Genomic DNA, 17,697 nt, shown 5'->3' with positions numbered 1-17,697 from the left:
CCTACACTAAGTGGTCGGTTCGAAAGTTATGACCACCATTAGACCAAAGGATAACCCAGTTAAAGAACCCCTGGGAGTGGACACCAAACCTATCACCTGACAGAACTCCCTGGATCAGAGTTCAATCCAGCCGGAACAGCATGGACCAACAGTGCCTCCAAGTGGACATTTAGGAAATCATGTCACAGAGAGCACCCCGTTGTCTCTCGCTCTCTCTCGTTTATCGCTGTCCCAAAAAGAGTTATCTTGGACACGTATGCTTTTCTGAATCCAGTTATGCATTATGCAATGTTTTATTATTGTCTATCGTATGTTATTCTCAGGTGAATATATACTAATGTAAGGATTAAATTAGGCTAATGGATAGAATAAATGTTATAGTTTAAATTGTTTTACCTTTTATAGTTTAAAGTTATATGCTGGCAGAAATTAAGTCTAAATATTTAAGGGAGTAACTGTTCTTTGTTTGCTGTTACAAGTATTCATCCTGATTTATGATTGGTAGAAGAAGTCATGTGATGTAAGAAAAAAAGGGGGAAGTGCATAGAGAGAGAGAGTGTGGCTTCTAACGAAAAAAAAATAAAAGACAGCACTGCCAGGAAATTATCCGTCTCCATCTAGTTTCTTTTTGAAAGAAGAGTGATCCAACCACCCTATATCGAACCCCCACGTGTACATCTGGTAGCAGCGGTGGATATATTTGGCGGTTTTTGTGCGTTTTGGGTGATTTTTTTTTCTCTCCGAGGTGACGACTCCCTCGTTTGAATTTCTCCTAGCACGCGGATTTTTTTTTTACTCTTCATGAAGCTGGTGAGCTAAGAATTTTTGCAGTTTGTCTTAGCTACGTTTTGTAGTTTTTCAGTTTTTGCCTACATTTTACTTTTCCGACCGTTTTTATTTTTGGCTCAACATGTCTGAGGCTGATAGTGGAACTGAGCAGTTAGCTGCGGAAAGCAGTAGCAATTACCATCCGAGAACAGTAGATGGTGCTGTTGGGCAGCAGATGGCCCCGAATTATGTATATGGGAACCTAAAAATTGACCTTCCACCTGCTTTTAATGGAGATGGCACTGATTCATTCAGTAGTGGGGCTCGTCGTTTTGAAGTAGCAGTACAGGCTATGCATCATCCAGCTTCTGACTTGTCTGTAATGTTAGCTTCTGCTCTACCAACTCGTCTGGCCGGGGCAGCATTTTTGTATTGGGATAGCTTATCTCCAACAGTCCAGCAAAGTTACAGCCAAGTAAAAGAAAAGCTCAAGAATGTTTTTGGCTCTACATACACTTTATGCACGCCCTTGTAAGTCTGGTGAGAGTCTGGATGTGTATAGTGCAGATATCACTCGTCTTGTGCTGGAAGCCTTCCCTAAATATGATAGTAATGCTCAGGAAGGAGAGAAATTTCGTCGTTTTGTAGCTGGTTTAGACCCACATTTACAGTCAAAAGTTCATGAGATGGGTGCGTCCAGTATGGAGGAAGCGGTCATCATTGCCAGTCGCTGTGAGAGAGCACGTGTTGCATTTCAGTCTGCATCTACTTGTTCACCTGTTTCTCTGACCCCTGATCAGGTAGCTATGGTTCGCTCTAAGTCTTCTGATGACAAACTTGTTCAGGCTATTGAGGAGCTGACTGTTACTGTAAACAGCTTAAAAACTGACATGCGACAATTGCAAGAGAAGAATGCTCACCTTACACAGCGTTTAGATACTTGGTCGAGTAAAACTTTTTCACAGGAGCGTACACGTGGCCATGTCCGCAGCCCTTCCCCCTCTCACTACCGGTCATACCATTCACGGCATCATTCTCCTGATCAGCATTATGCTTGTTCTCATACCCCTGAACCCCATTATGAGCATCAGTCTGCCTCTCAAATTTACTCAAACCGGCATGAACAGTATAGAGATGAAAATCTTACACAGTATTGTTCTCCAGAATGCCGACCATATCCTCCTTCCAAACATAGTTCACATCCTACCGATGATTATGATTGCCGACGTAGTTCTAGTCCCATTCCAAGAAGGGATAGAGATATGAGTCCAAACTATAGACGCAATGTTCGTTTCCAGTCTCCGGAGAAAAAGGTGCACTCTTATACCTCCCAGCAGGGAAACTCCCAATAGCTGCTGTTGAGGGGCAAACATCAGCTACTACATCAGAGCTTCAGCTTAACACTTCACACTCCCCCATGGATCGGCATGACTTGCACACAAGTGACACTGTTTCAGCTAACATTCTCGCTATTATGGAAGGGATTGAAGTATCTGCTTTGCTTGACACTGGTTCGACTATTTCTATTGTAAGTGAAGATTTCAGAATCTCACATCCAGCATTGAAAAGACGTCCTATGAAAGCCTCCTTTGTACTAGCTCGCTCAGTGAATGGACAGTGCTTAGACATCTTAGGCACTTTGACTCTTGGCATTAGGCTAGGGAAAGAGTTATTACAGCATGACTTCCAAATTGTCAGAGGAGCTCATTACCCAGTTATACTTGGATGGGATTTCTTAGAAAAACATCATGCCCTGCTCAATATCAGAACTAAATCACTGCTGTTGTGGAACATGCATCTTCCTTTGTTACCAAAAGGCCATGAGGTAACAGCCTGTTGTAATGTGTCTGTTCTAGCACCTGTTAAACTTCCTGCTATGAGTGAAACCATCATCACAGCTTGCGTTTCAGGAGCTACAGCTGTTTCTCCTGTGCCAACTGATTATGTAGGTGTTTTTGTCCCTAATCCAACTTGTAATATTAGTATAGCACATTCTATCAGTGAAGTTCAGAATGGCATGACTGTTGTTCGTGTGTTAAACACCACTGCGGAAGACATTGAATTGCGACCAGGTCAACATCTGGGTAAGTTTCATTCCACTTCATCTAATGACACTCCAGTAGTTGGAGACATGCTGTGTGATAGCACCGGTGCATAATGATATTGTACCACCTGTACAAATAGATGATGCAAATCTGTCTCCTCCTCAAGCACAGTCACTAAAGTCCTTGCTTAAGAAATACTCCGGGGTGTTCAGTATGCATCCTGAAGATAGAGGTCGCACAGGCATAATCAAACATCGCATACACACAGGGAGTGCTGCTCCTATTAAGCAGAGACCCTATAGAGTAACACCAGATCAGAGAGCAGAAATACAGAGTCAAGTAGATAAACTATTGAAAGCAGATAATATTGAGGAGAGCTATAGTCCTAGGGCTGCACCAGTTGTGTTAGTTCGCAAAAAGGATGGCACCTGGCGATTTTGCCTGGATTATAGGAAGTTAAACGCTGTGACTACCAAGGACTCTCATCCTCTACCTAGAGTTGATGATGCACTTGATTCTTTATCTGGTTCTGCTTGGTTCTCAACAATGGATCTTCAGCATGGTTACTGGCAAGTTGAAGTAGAGAAACAAGATCGGGAAAAAACTGCATTCACTACTGGCTCTGGGCTCTACCAGTTCAAAGTCTTACCTATGGGTCTTACAAATGCCCCAGGAACATTTCAGAGGTTAATGGAAATGGTGCTCCGTGGTCTCCCATGGGAGACATGTTTAGTGTACTTGGACGATATCCTGATTTTCAGCCGTTCTTTCAGTGATCATCTTCAGCATTTGGAAGAGGTTTTCTCCAGATTTCAAGCAACTGGTCTCAAGTTAAACCCTGCTAAATGCTATTTGGCCAAAGACCATGTCCAGTTCCTAGGTCACGTTGTTTCTAAAAATGGCACTCAGCCAGATCCACAAAATGTACAATGTGTTGCCGATTGGCCTACCCCATGCAATCCTACAGAAGTCAGATCATTCTTGGGACTTTGTTCTTACTTAGTCCCTCTCCATGCACTTACAGAGAAGAATGTACCTTTTCAGTGGACCTCTCAGTGCCAAGATGCCTTCAGTTATCTGAAACATGCCTTGTCGAATCCTCCGGTTGTTGCTTTTCCAGATTTTGCATTGCCCTTCTCTCTTTATACTGATGCTATTGGAGCTGTACTAACTCAGAAACATGGAAGCCATGAGGTGGTTGTTGCATATGCTAGTCATGTTCTCACAAAAGCTGAACGAAGATGGTCAACATATGATCGGGAACTCTGGGCCATTGTTTGGGCAGTGAGGCATTTCAGGCATTATCTCTACAAGCAACCCTTTGCGATAATCACTGATCATAAACCTCTCGTGGGCCTTCGAAAAATCCCTATTGACAATGATAGAACTGGGCGACGTGCGCGTTGGGCTTTAGAGCTTGATCCTTTTGAATGGACTGTTATCTACAGAGACGGACAAAGTCATAGAAATGCTGATGCTCTGTCACGTCGCCCAGATGTTGATAGACCCGCTGAACAGATCACCACCTCCAGCCAGACCAACAGTTCAAAAGCAGTTGTTAAAGAGTCTGCCATCGTTACTCTGTCTAGTCCTGTTCGTACATCACCCCAAGGTAATTTTCCCAGTACTGATCTTAAACCAGTTGATGGTGCTGACACTCCGAATGCATCACAGCCACTCAGCCTTGTTTCACACTGTCCTTCTGAGATTACTTCCTCTACATTTGTACTGCAGCTCACAGATTATGAGTTAAGGGAGAAACAACTGCAGGATCCCTTCCTGTCAGAAGTAATGAGCTGGAACGCTAGAGGTCAAAGGCCACCTTATTGGCGTATGAAAAAGCGTTCGCTGGTAGAGAGAGCATTGTGGCAGGAATATCATAGGCTGACTTTTAACAATGGTGTGCTCTGCCGCAAGGTCTATAGTCCATCTTCTGGGTCAGTGTTGCATCAAGTTATTGTACCAAAAGCTTTGCAAGAAAATATTCTCAAGCTGCTTTATGGAAGTCCAGTAGCTGGTCATCACTCTGCGGAGAAAGTCTTGAAGCGGGCACAACAGATTTGTTACTGGCCATTTATGTCACGTGACATTCGTGAATGGTGCAGAAGATGTGCTCCATGTGATGCTAGACGTAGCCCTACACCTCACCAGAGGGCACCTATGAAAACAATCGTTGCTACCTCACCGGCTCAAAAAGTTGCTGGTGACATTCTTGAATTGCCCATCTCTAGCCGTGGCAACAGATATGTGCTTGTTGTTCAAGATTATTTTTCCAAGTATGTAAATCTTTATGCTATCCCTGATCAGCGCTCTACAACAGTAGCAAGATGTCTTTTTGAAAACTACATTCGAGAACATGGCATTCCAGAAACACTGCACACTGATCAAGGCCGTCAGTTTGAGTCTGACCTCATAAGTCATCTCTGTAAATTGCTTGGTGTTCAGAAAATGAGAACAAGCCCATATCATCCCCAGTGTGACGGCATGGTTGAGCGTTTTAATAGAACACTTATCGACCAACTGGCTAAGTTATTACTTCAACAACCGTGTGAGTGGGATGATTGTCTCAACCAAGTGGCTCTGACTTATAACACCAGCCCTCATACTACAACTGGCTTCAGCCCTTTTTTTCTCACTCATGGACGGGAAGCTAGAATGCCTGCTAATCTGTTGTTACCGTGCAATATACCATCTGCGTCTACATCAGGATCACCTGCGGATTATGCAGCTCAGCTCACATGCAAACTACGGTCTGCCTTTAAATCTGCGGCACAAAATAGAGAACTTGCACACATCCAGCAAAAACGACAGTACGACAAGTTTATTAAACATACTCCTTATCATCCTGGAGACCTTGTATGGTTAAACGATCCCACCACGGCTAGACATCAGCTTGCTCCTCACTGGAAAGGTCCATTTGAGATACTGGAGTGCCTTGGCTCTGATGATGGCAATACTGGAGTGATATACAGGATCCGCTATCTCTTGAACAAATCTGATAACTCTCAAATTGTCCATTACAATCGGCTAAAGCCTTACCTCTCTTCGGTTCCTGCTGAAAAGTGTGACACAGCAACATGTGGTTTACCTAAGCAACCACAACTCCCACCCTTGAACGCATTATCAGGTGCTCTGCCCTTCACACATTCAAATTCTCAAAGCATCAGGACCCTTGATGTATGTCCTGATAGTAAGCCTCCTTCACCTTCACAGACTTGTACGCCCCAAGTTCAAGCACTTCAGTCCCAAGCTTTAGTACACTAACATGAATTGATTTGATGAATTAATTAAAGCATTTTGAAATCACAAAGACCTTGAAAATTCCTTTTTCAAGTTCAAAGAATGTTAATTAATCTCTAATAATTAGAATAGTTGGTGTAACTACATAAGTATACTCATTGTATTGACATTCAAGTATATACGAGGTATTAATTCAAGGATGTTTTATCTGCCCAAGTTGCATTATGCATGTCTTGTTTCTCTGGGAACTTGAGACGGTCATGTGTACTTCCAAAACCCAGTAGCCAATCAGAGAACGGCTAGCTCCCAAGTGGGCATAACGGCGCCACATAGAAAACAGTAAAACGGCCAAAAGTGCGTGTGTCCAATTCAAGGAGTCACAGAGAAGTCAACAGAAGTCGCAAGATTCGAGTAGCTGAACGGAGTCAACTCCACACCTTCTGAAAGACTCTGATAACGGACCAATCTTATAAAACTGAACAAGGGATGCTTTGGTCAGTTTAGCATTGCTTAATTTAGTGATTGAGTCTGATAGTTAAACCTGTAGAAATAACTCTGTCAGCTAGTCTCAATTTACTTTGCTGTTTGTCATTTTTTTGTTGCCCAATCAAAGCCTCATTTTTACGACTGATCAAAGCAGGTGAAACTTATTTTTGACCAGAATAAGATACCACCTCTGAGATTGGTGATATTTTTTTTATGAACCTTATACACGGACTTTAAGACATCACCTCTGAAAATTTGAGACAAAAGAGCCTCTTTTGACACCCCCTTTAAGTGACTCCCCACCAGGACAGTGAGCCTAGAGAAAATTCTCCAACTGATGTCACAACGCTCCCCCCCGTAAGTGATGCCTCCTTAGCGAGCTCAGCCACAGCAGCTCCCACTGGGAGAACAGGATGAGCGAGGCTTGGACCCTCTGCTGCCACCACAACGGAACTGCTGTGCCCATCAGTTGGTCGACCTGCTCTAAGAGTAAGCTCCAAATTTATAATTTTCAGAGCTGATGTCTAATTAAGTCTCTTGATAAATGTACATATTTATCATTAGTTATATTTCATTTAGCAACACATTAGTCACAAGCCTAATAGCCTAGCCACTTATTAGATTCATAAGGGTTCATCTGTGTTGATCCCATTTGTGAGATTATGATAATTGTGCTATGTTTATTAACTGATAATTATTCTTTTCCAATAAAGTGTTCTTTGATTTGAAATAATACTGTGTAGAGAGTTTGTCCATAAACTCTGAAGGTCTTGAAAACTCACACCCTAGCATGAATATTATCCACATTTCTGATAAATTATCAATATTGTTATTGTCTAAAATTAGTAATAATAATAATTTATAATTGATAACCACAATTAAGTAGAAATAATTAAAATACTGTTACCACGCTACACCTTGGACAATAAACGTTTCACTGATGTATACAAGGTTAGATCTTTTTTAAAGAAAATACTGCTCATACACCCTTAAACACTATGATTGAGTTGATCTATCCTGAAATAACAACAAAGCCCACTGTAATTAAATACACATCAGTAATTATGGTTCACATGAATTGTAAGAGTCTCTTGGCCAGCACCTAGAATCCCTTTTAAAAATGTTTTCATCCGTTTGGATATTTGTCCTTGTATTGCTTTCATAAATGGAATCATGCTCAATATAATTTGTCTTCACTGTCAATGGAGAGAAGATACCACTCTTGGAAGAGCAGCCAATGTGAAGCCTTGGAACATTGTATTATGCCAAGCTCTCAGAATGGAACATGGATCACTGTATCATGACACAACTGGCAAAGGTAGACCAAAGCCACCTCCCAGAAAAACTCAAGTTCTGGTGCTTTCAGTTCACCCCTTACTATTGATCTTGCCTGTGTAACGTCTCCCTAACAACAGTACAGGGGATGGATCCTTATCTGGTCCACGTGTGACATACTTTCAAGCCTTTGGAGTTTACATCTGTGATAAGGATGTAAAAACCCCAATCCCCCAGCTTGCAGGACATTCTTTCTGAGTGTACTTCAGCTTTGACCCAGGGCCAGCATGGGTGATTCCAAAACCAAATGCTCAAGGAACTGACAGGTTTTGGAGAGATGTACGACAGAAGCCAACAGCAGCATGGTCCATACTGAAACCAGGATGTGAATAGCAGATGAGGGTCAACCTTAACCAGTAAGTTGTGTTCAGTCAGAAGTAACCACAACTCCCTTATGGCCAGACGTCATCTTGTGGTCCATGCCTGCCAAAACAGTAATCATGGCAGAGTGCACTGTACAATGGAAGGAGATGATCAATTAATCACTCAAATCATATTTATATAGAGCTTTTCACAACAGAATGTCATCACAAAGCAGATTTACAGAGATCCAGGTCCAAGCCTTCTATGAGCAAGCCAGGGGCCACAGTGGCAAGGAAAAACTCCCTCAGCACACGAGGAAGAAACCTTGGAAGGAACCAAGACTCATACGAGGAACCCATCCTCCTCGTGTCGACACCGGAGACACAACAGAGAACAGAACAAAAGTAAAAGTGAAATGATGATAGATGAATGGGTTATAGTAATGTGAATGTAGAATATTAGTGATATATGAGTCTGAGGAAGCAGGAGGGGATCAGTGATTCTGTGTGAGTTAAAAGTAGGTGCAGAGATAATTTGAGATAAAACGACATGGCCAAGCAAGATAGTGTAGGTGAGACAAGGCCAGGATCTTGTACAGGACACACAGGGTCAGGGGCTGGATCAGGGCAACACCTGGAGAACAGCAAGAACAAAGCATGAGAGAGACAGGAGAAAGAAAACCAGACGAAGGGAACAAATAAAAATACAGAGGTTAGTGTGTTCATGGTGAAGCACAGGCAAAATTGTCCTGCGAAAAAAATCTTCCACGGGTCAGGCAAGAGAACCCAGCAACAGACAGCGGGTTGGCGGTTACCAGAAAACTAACTAAAAAAGCTGTAGCTATGGTAGAGTGACAGGGTTAATGAACCAATAGAAATAAAAATGAAGTTTAATTCTTATACTCTGACTTCCATTGAAACTTAAGGAGGTTTTCCTTCTCCTGTAAAGTTACTATTTTAGGAGATACATGTTTTAATTGAACAGTGATTATATGTATCTTTATGTGGTTGATATCCCAAGATGAATGCAACAGTTCCTTTCTACCCATTTTATAGGAAGTTGCTGGTCCAAAGCTCATTAATTGCCTTATAATTATAAGCTGCTAATATTGATATTATTTAAATCTGCTAATATCTGTGTTTTCCCTCTAGAATAGGTTACATAAGAAGGAAAGGAGTAAACTGGGAACCAATAAATGCAAATTATGTAGTTGCTGTCAAGAAACAAACATAGCCTAAAAATATGCTAACATTTATCAAGAATAATTACCCCATTGTTTAATAATTGGTTCTTCAAGAGTAATGTGTTCCACAGAACAGTCGTATCCTGCTGTATCTTCCTCCTCGATGTCCACACTCTTCCTCAGCTGGTAGGTTCCATCACCATTGGGTCTGACTCCTGAGGATGTTAGTAGATGTTCAGGGAGTGAAGTGGTGAATCTCCACACGCAGAGTCTCACGTCTTTGGGGTAGAAGCCAGTTGCCAGGCAGGTCAGGTCATTTTTGCAGCATCAGAATCAATATTTCTTCTCAGAACATAATATAGAAGCAGGAACAAAGCTGTGGAGAGGGATTAGGGAGGTCTCAAATTTTCCTTCACTCCCAGTAATAAAATTAATATTGTGCTCTTTTAATTCATGAGAACTCATTGCGTCCTGGTTCCCTTTTCCACCCTTGGATCCTCTGAATTACAATTTTATGAATGAGCTGAAATACAGTCCAACACTATAACCAACCACTCGCCCCTCCTTAAACAGGAGTCTGACCCTATGTTCACACTAACAGAGGAGACATGTCGCTTACGTCACTCCACATTGGTTGTTGCCTGTGGGTGTGTCAAGAGAAGATATAGTGCAAGGATATAGAAGTGGGTTACTGTCACGAATCACGGAGCGGACTGACACAGAGGCGGACACACTTGCTAAAACACAGTGATTTTTAATATATCAAAACAAAGAAACAAAACTAACACAAACAGACTTAAGGGCAAACACGAAGTGAGGAAACAACAAGAGTAGAAATTTAAACAAAACGACTTGACAAGAAGAAGGAAGGAAACAACACAACATGACTATGAAAAAGGAAAAAACAACATGACATGATTAGGAAACGACATGACTAGACTAGGAAAGCGCAATACAACAAATGACGGATAACAGGAAGAGAAGGAAGAGGACTTAAATACTAAACACAGACACGATACACCTGGACAGCTAACGAGGGGGCAGGTTAACAAATGACACAGACGATGAGGGGGAACAAAGGCGGGACAAGGACGGAGACAAGGACAATAACAGACAAAGCCATGTGCAGATAAAGCACATGGCGGGGAAAACAGACCTGACAGGACGAGGGCGTGACAGTTACAGAGACCTTAATATAATATATGCAGTACGATAGTGCAGCAGGTAGTGTCGCAGTCACACAGCTCCAGGAGCCTGGAGATTGTGGGTTAAATTCCCGCTCTGAGTGACTGTCTGTGAGGAGTGTGGTGTGTTCTCCCTGTGTTCGTGTGGGTTTCCTCCGGGTGCTCCAGTTTCCTCACACAGTCCAAAAACACACGTTGGTAGGTGGACTGGAGACTAAAAAGTGTCCATAGGTGTGAGTGTGTGAGTGAATGTGTGTGTGTCTGTGTTGGCCTGTGAAGGACTTGCGCCCCCTCCAGGGTATATTCCTGCCTTGCGCCCAATGATTCCAGGTAGGCTCTGGACCCACAGATTTATGTTACAGCCTGTCTAGGTAAGCTGCAACATAAATTATTTTAAAAAAAAATTAATAATGTCTCCCCCAACTCCTCCCCCAATCCCACCAGACCAAGAAAACTACACAAGGTCACCAGACTCCAGTCTCCAAATGTTTTATTGACTGCAAGATTATAATGGAAGCAAAACTTCAGGAGTGGTCTAAGCCTGAAATAAACAAAACCCCTTTCCACCCAACATATATAACTTACCTACCCATAAATAATAAAGAAAGAAAATACAAAAACATGACCTAACTCCCTACCATAAACAGAAGCAATTCAACCCCTTTAAAGAAAATAAATAAGGCTACACCCCCTACAGCTTCCAACTTAGTAGGATAACTATTAGGTTAACACCACATTAGACAGCTGACTCACACACAATAGCATGAGCTGAATCACAAACAATAGCATGTCAATATATGCGCACACACAAGCCTTAGTCTGGCAGGAAGAAGCAATGGCAAGGAGGAAGAGGAGGAGCTTCTTTCAGTCATCCAGCAGGGCTTTATATCTGTTCTGCCTTAATCCTGTCAGCCAACTAGAGCACGGTTCCAGCAGCAAATCAGCAGCAGCACCTGTGGCTTTTACTCAGAGTAGAGAAACACAACACAAAGTACTAACTTATATATATATGGTTTATGTACACATGATACACACAAGGGCAGCCTTAGCAGGTATTGCACTAAAACATGAAAATATATATTACAACACAAGCCAAACATGTCTATATGTGTAAATTACAATGTACATGTCAAGTACAGAGCAGCATAATTATTATTGCTACTAGTGGTGTTCAGAGGCAGTGAAGTTGTCAGTAAATGTATTCTTAGTACTAGGAGCCACAGAGACAAAAATGGTCTGTCCAGAGAGCAGAATAATAATGTGGACCATTAGCAAGTCAGACACAAAGCAGTGACAATGAGTGCATCAGGTCATGGTATAAATGACAGTACACACTGGACATGTAACAGTACGGTGTAGATCAGCACAGTTCAGACAGCAGGAGATCAGTCGTGTCCCTGCAGTAAGGAGAGACTTGTTGTAAAGCCTTATTGTTGTGGGAAGAAATAACCTCACACCACAGCGCAGCTCTATCAGTCTTCCACTGAACGTGCTTCTCTGTTTGTCCACTAAAGTGTGCAGGGGGTGTGAAGTATTGTCCATAATGTCCAGCAGCTTGTTAAGAGTCATTATTCTGTCACCACCTCCAGAGTGTCCAGTATGACAGAGCAAGCCTTCCTTATTACTTTGTTCAGAGCACTTTTGTTAATGCTGTAGCTCCAGCACACAACAGCACAGAACATAGCACTAGTGACAACAGACTGGTAGAAAAACCACAGGGGTTTAGAGGACACCCTGAAGGACCCGAGTGTCCTCAGAAAGTACAGATGGCTCTGTCTTTTCAAAAACACTGCACAGGTGTTGGCGCTTCAGTCCAGTCAGTCATCAAATCAAATCAATTTATTTGTGTAGAGCTTTTTAGAACGAATGTTGTCACAAAGCAGCTTCACCCAATTCCTGTAAAGACAAAGGTTTAACATGAAACGTGAAATCCACCAGGTGAGGGAGACCTGGGTCAACAGTGGCAAGGAAAAACTGAAAGATGAAACCTTAGGAGGAACCAACATGTGTCTGTAACCACCTCCTCCTTCCACTCCATTCCACTGGTGACTGATGATGGGGCAGGTCTAATATTCCACCACCATCTCCTTTGTCTTACTGATGTTCAGCTCACACCAGCTGACAAAGTCTGACACCAGGGACTTTGGTTCTGGGCTCTTGCGATGGTAGTGTGGATGTGTAGAATATGTGCGGATGACTGCACTGCACTGATGGAAGGCGGAATGTACACTGTTTATTTAAACAGTGCCTATTGTTTTGCTAAGTAGGAGCAGTAAGCGGGAGATGGAGTGGGGAGTGACAGGCTGCACTCTGTGCTTCAGAGAAGAGTCAGGGTTGACCATGCAGCACTGGGCAAAAGTGTTGGTTGTTTGTATTTTAGCCGTTATGTGCATTTATGTTAATAAAAAAAAAAAAAAACTCTGATGCTCATGACGGCTAAAATACAAACGGCGCCCAAACAGTTAAACATTTTTTAGACGTTCTCTCGTCCAAAGCTGGTATTTTGAGGAGATAAGCTCTTGCAATAATATGGTGAAACTGTGTGGTGCTTGAAAAGCAGGATATGTGCACGTTGGTGAATACTCGTTTACTCAATGCCAGCCAAATAGCGGACTCTGTGTATTTCAATAAGAAAGGAGACATTTTCATCAACGAAGGGCAGAGAAATCAACCAATAAATCAAGATCCAAAATACAAAGAAACTAGAAATCAGAAAACTAATTCTAAAATAAACTATAGCCAAAATACTCTGACTAATATTTCTCTCTTCCCCCACAGGCTTATTCTGTAAAAAAAAAAAAAAAAACACCGACTTTCTAGACACTCACAGCTGCATTTTTTTCATTTCTTAGAGTATGTCATTTATATTTTGTCACATTATTTTTTTTGGCTGAGATATTTTCTACAGTTTTTCTTTTTTAATGTTACCTATAGCATGACGACTGAAACCTCAAACACTACAAAATATTTCATAAATGCAACAGTGTTTACCTCAGAAATATAGAGATACACTGTACCAAATTCAAGATAAAGGGCAAATGTTGCAAGGTTTATTTCTTTCTTTATTTTACATAATAATAAAATATAAACTATAAAACAAGAAATGAATTTTGATAAGATTAATGTGTTTTTTTTGTCATTAACTCAACTGATTATGAAATAATCTTGGGGTTACCCTGGCTTCAGAGACACAATCCTGTTATCTCCTGGGCAGAGAGGGAAATTATATCCTGGTCAACATATTGTCATTACCACTGTCTTAAATTCCCCTCAGTTAAAGTTCAGTCCACCACCATAGAGAATCCAAATAATCTTACCCCTGTTGATCTTCCCTCAGAATACAATGATCTTATTGAAGTGTTCAGTAAAACTAAGGCCACCCAGCTTCCTCCTCACCGAGAATATGACTGTGCTATAGACCTGATAGAGGGTGCTATTCTACCCAAGTCCCGGGTATATCCCTTAACTCAGGGTGAGGAGAGAGCTATGGAGGAGTATATCAAGGATGCTTTAGAACAGGGTTTTATACGGCCTTCTACCTCTCCTGTTGCAGCCGGGTTTTTCTTTGTTAAAAAGAGGGACGGGGGGCTTCGACCTTGTATAGACTACCGTGGGCTTAATCAGATATCTAGAACCTATTCTTATCCTTTGCCTAGAGTCCCGGTCGCCTTAGAACAGCTTTGCGGTGCTACTATATTTTCTAAATTAGATCTCTGTAGTGCCTACAACTTAATTCGAATTCGTGAAGGTGATGAGTGGAAGACGGCCTTTATTACCACTAGGGGGCACTACGAATACACTGTAATTTTTTTTTTGTTAAAAAATTCACCAGCAGTGTTTCAGGCCTTTTTGAATGATGTTTTAAGGGAGATGCTTGGTGTATATGTTATTGCGTATATTGATGATATACTAATTTACTCCCCGAATAGGCAGAGTCACGTTCAACATGTGAGAAATGTGCTTACCCGTCTCCTGGAACATCAGTTGTATGCGAAGGGAGAGAAGTGTGAATTTCATCGTTCTTCTGTATCATTCTTAGGTTACATCATCAGTTCCGAGGGGATTGTAATGGATGATCATAAAATTGATGCTATTTTGAACTGGCCGACTCCAACTTCCATCAAGGATATACAGAGGTTCCTAGGGTTTGCAAATTTCTATCGCCGTTTTATACGAAATTTTAGCAGCAAGGCCTCACCCTTGACTAATTTGCTAAAAGGTAATCCTAAAGGGTTGATCTGGAATACGGATACTCAGGGGGCATTTGAGAATTTAAAGGAGGTGTTTACTACCGCCCCCATTTTAAAACATCCGGACCCCTCTCAGCCCTTTGTTGTTGAGGTAGATGCCTCAGAAGTGGGAGTTGGAGCCATTTTATCACAAAGGGTTGGTGAACCTAAGAGATTGCATCCCATAGACTTTTATTCGCACAAAATTTCTTCCGTAGAGTGTAGTGTAGAGACAAGCTCATTACTTGGGCCCACTCAGCCCTCATTTCTGGCCATCCAGGGGAAACTCGCACCATGCAGTTAATCAAGGGTAGATATTGGTGGGAGAACATGTCTTCTGATGTGCATCGCTTTGTTTCTTCTTGCTCCTCGTGCTCTAAGTGTAAAATACCTAGAACCCTCCCTGCAGGCAAGCTTATGCCCTTACCAGTCCAATCTCGCCCCGGTCACACATTGCTGTAGATTTCATCACTGATTTGCCCTTGTCACAAGGCCACACAGTTATACTTACAATAATAGACAGGTTCTCACGAGCAGTCAGGTTCATCCCTTTTCCTAACCTCCCTACAGCTTTCCAAACCGCTGAGACATTGTTTAACCAGGTCTTCCGTCTCTATGGTATCCCTGAAGATGTAGTGTCAGATAGAGGACCCCAGTTTACCTCTCGAGTGTGGTCAGCCTTTTTTGAGATGCTTGGAGTGAATGTTAGCCTCACGTCGGGGTATCACCCCCAGTCTAATGATCAGTGTGAGCGTATGAACCAAGAATTGGGAAAATTACAAAGACTATATTGTTTAGAGAATCAGGCTGACTGGTCCCAGTTCTTGCCATGGGCGGAGATTGCTCAGAACTCTCTAACAAGCTCGGTTACTGGTTTAACTCCTTTTGAGTGTATTTTAGGCTTCCAACCCCCGCTTATGCCTTGGACAGCTTCCTGCAGTGGATGATTGGATGCAGCGTAGTGAACGGGTGTGGAAGCAAACTCATCAGCGAATCAAGGAGGTTATACACCGTCATAAGAGACAGGCAGACAACCGTCGAGGCGAGACACCCGTGTATCTCCCAGGGGACCGAGTGTGGCTCTCTACTAGGGATTTCAGATCTTCAGAGGGGAGTAAGAAGTTGTTGCCCAAGTTTATTGGTCCTTTTAAAACAATTCGGAGAGTCAATGAAATGACCTATAAACTTCACTTACCTGTTCAGTATCATGTATCTAATACATTTCATGTCTCCCTCTTAAAGCCGGTGAACCCCAGTTCGTTAGACGAGTCTACGCCTGACAGCGTGCCTCTGCCTCCAGCTGGTCTCGGGGGGTCTCCTGTGTATGCCGTCTGACGGTTGCTGGATTCCAGGAGGAGGAAAGGTAATCTCCAATATCTAGTAGATTTGGAGGGCTATGGACCGGAGGAGTGTAGTTGGGTACCCGCCGGAGATGTGTTGGATCCTGGCCTTAAGGAGGACTTCCATGAACGGCATCCAGAGAAGCCTGGCCCTAGACCGAGAGGCCGGCCTCAGAGGCGCGTGAGGAGTCCCTCCGCGGGTTCCTCCAACCTTTTTCCCAGAGGGCGCATTTTTAGGGACTCCTCTGTTCCACACCAAGACGGATCCACGGGGGCCCAACTGGGGGCCACAGGAGGAGGAGGGCACGCTCGTCGTCGGCGTCCTCATCTTTCGGCATCCTCAGACTCCTTGGGGGGGAGTACTGTCATACCTAACGAGTCTCCCTACCTCTCTATTAACCCTCAGGACAGGTTGGACTTCAATTCCCAGGATCTCACTCTGTCCCAAGTTCCTGTCACATGCCCACAGTCAGCCAATCAGGGAGGGCTTTCTCGTTCATCATCCCCTGAGTTCTAATCTGTGTCACCTGGATAACTCAGCATGAGGGTATATTAGGACAGACTGTTTTATGCTCATTGCGAAGTAGTGCCTTCGGTTGCATTGCTATACTGAGCTGCTATTTTTGGACTTCGATTACCGTGCTTCTTTCGTGTTTGTGTTTTCCGTTGTCTTCTGGCTTCTGTTACTGTGACTGTGTATTCGTGTCATCAGTTATCTTGTATGTTAGGTTCTGCCTCGTGTATGTTCTTCCCTGTGTGAATAAATCCTGTCTTCATCTGCAAGCGACTGCCCCATTCCGGTGTCGTTACACTGCTCCAATTTAGCCACGAAACCTCCAACACTAAAATGACAGGTGTTTCCGTTTGATTGTCCAACCCCTGTACATCATTCCAGCCATTCTCACCAGACTCAAATGTGATAAGGCTTTCAACCACTCCATGCCAAAACTAAACCTCACTCTTTCACCCCAAATCATTCCTGTTTCACCCTCTTCTTTTCTGATCTCTTCACCATTGGCTACCTGTTTTACGTCTTACTCGTAATGTCGTGAACCTTGGCTTTAACCCTTTCTTACCTTCAGTAGCTGCTTTAACGTCATTAATCTTATTGTCATTATTAGCTCTCCTTGCAAATTTGCCCCAAATTATATTTGGCTTCACTTTGGAACCTAACTTCCTGTCTCTCTTCTCTTCCTTTTCTGATGGCTTTGCTGAGTTCTGCTGCTGCCTGAATGATGTTTGGTTAACTGCAACATTGCTATAAAAATCCTCCTACCATTGATTTCTACAACACAAATGCATAGATTTTTGCATGAATTTTCAGGCAATGAGTTCAGTTTTCTGAATATATTCACTATCTGAGCATTTTATTGACTACGTCTCCTTGCTTCTACACTCTTTGTCCATTTTAAGTTGTGTTGGTTAGCCTCTAGTCATTCAGCAGTGGTCCCAGGGCACAGTCTAATAGTTATGTTTGGATGACTATTCTGAGTCCAGTGGATACACTCAGGGATGTAATAACTCCAGCAGCACTGCTGTGTCTGATCCACTAAGACTAGCACAAAACACACCATCTACACATCT

The sequence above is a fragment of the Hoplias malabaricus genome, chromosome 4, assembly GCF_029633855.1.
Source record: "Hoplias malabaricus isolate fHopMal1 chromosome 4, fHopMal1.hap1, whole genome shotgun sequence".
Lineage (NCBI taxonomy): Eukaryota > Metazoa > Chordata > Actinopteri > Characiformes > Erythrinidae > Hoplias > Hoplias malabaricus.
The sequence above is the reverse complement of the archived record's forward strand: the minus strand, read 5'-3'. Positions refer to the sequence as shown.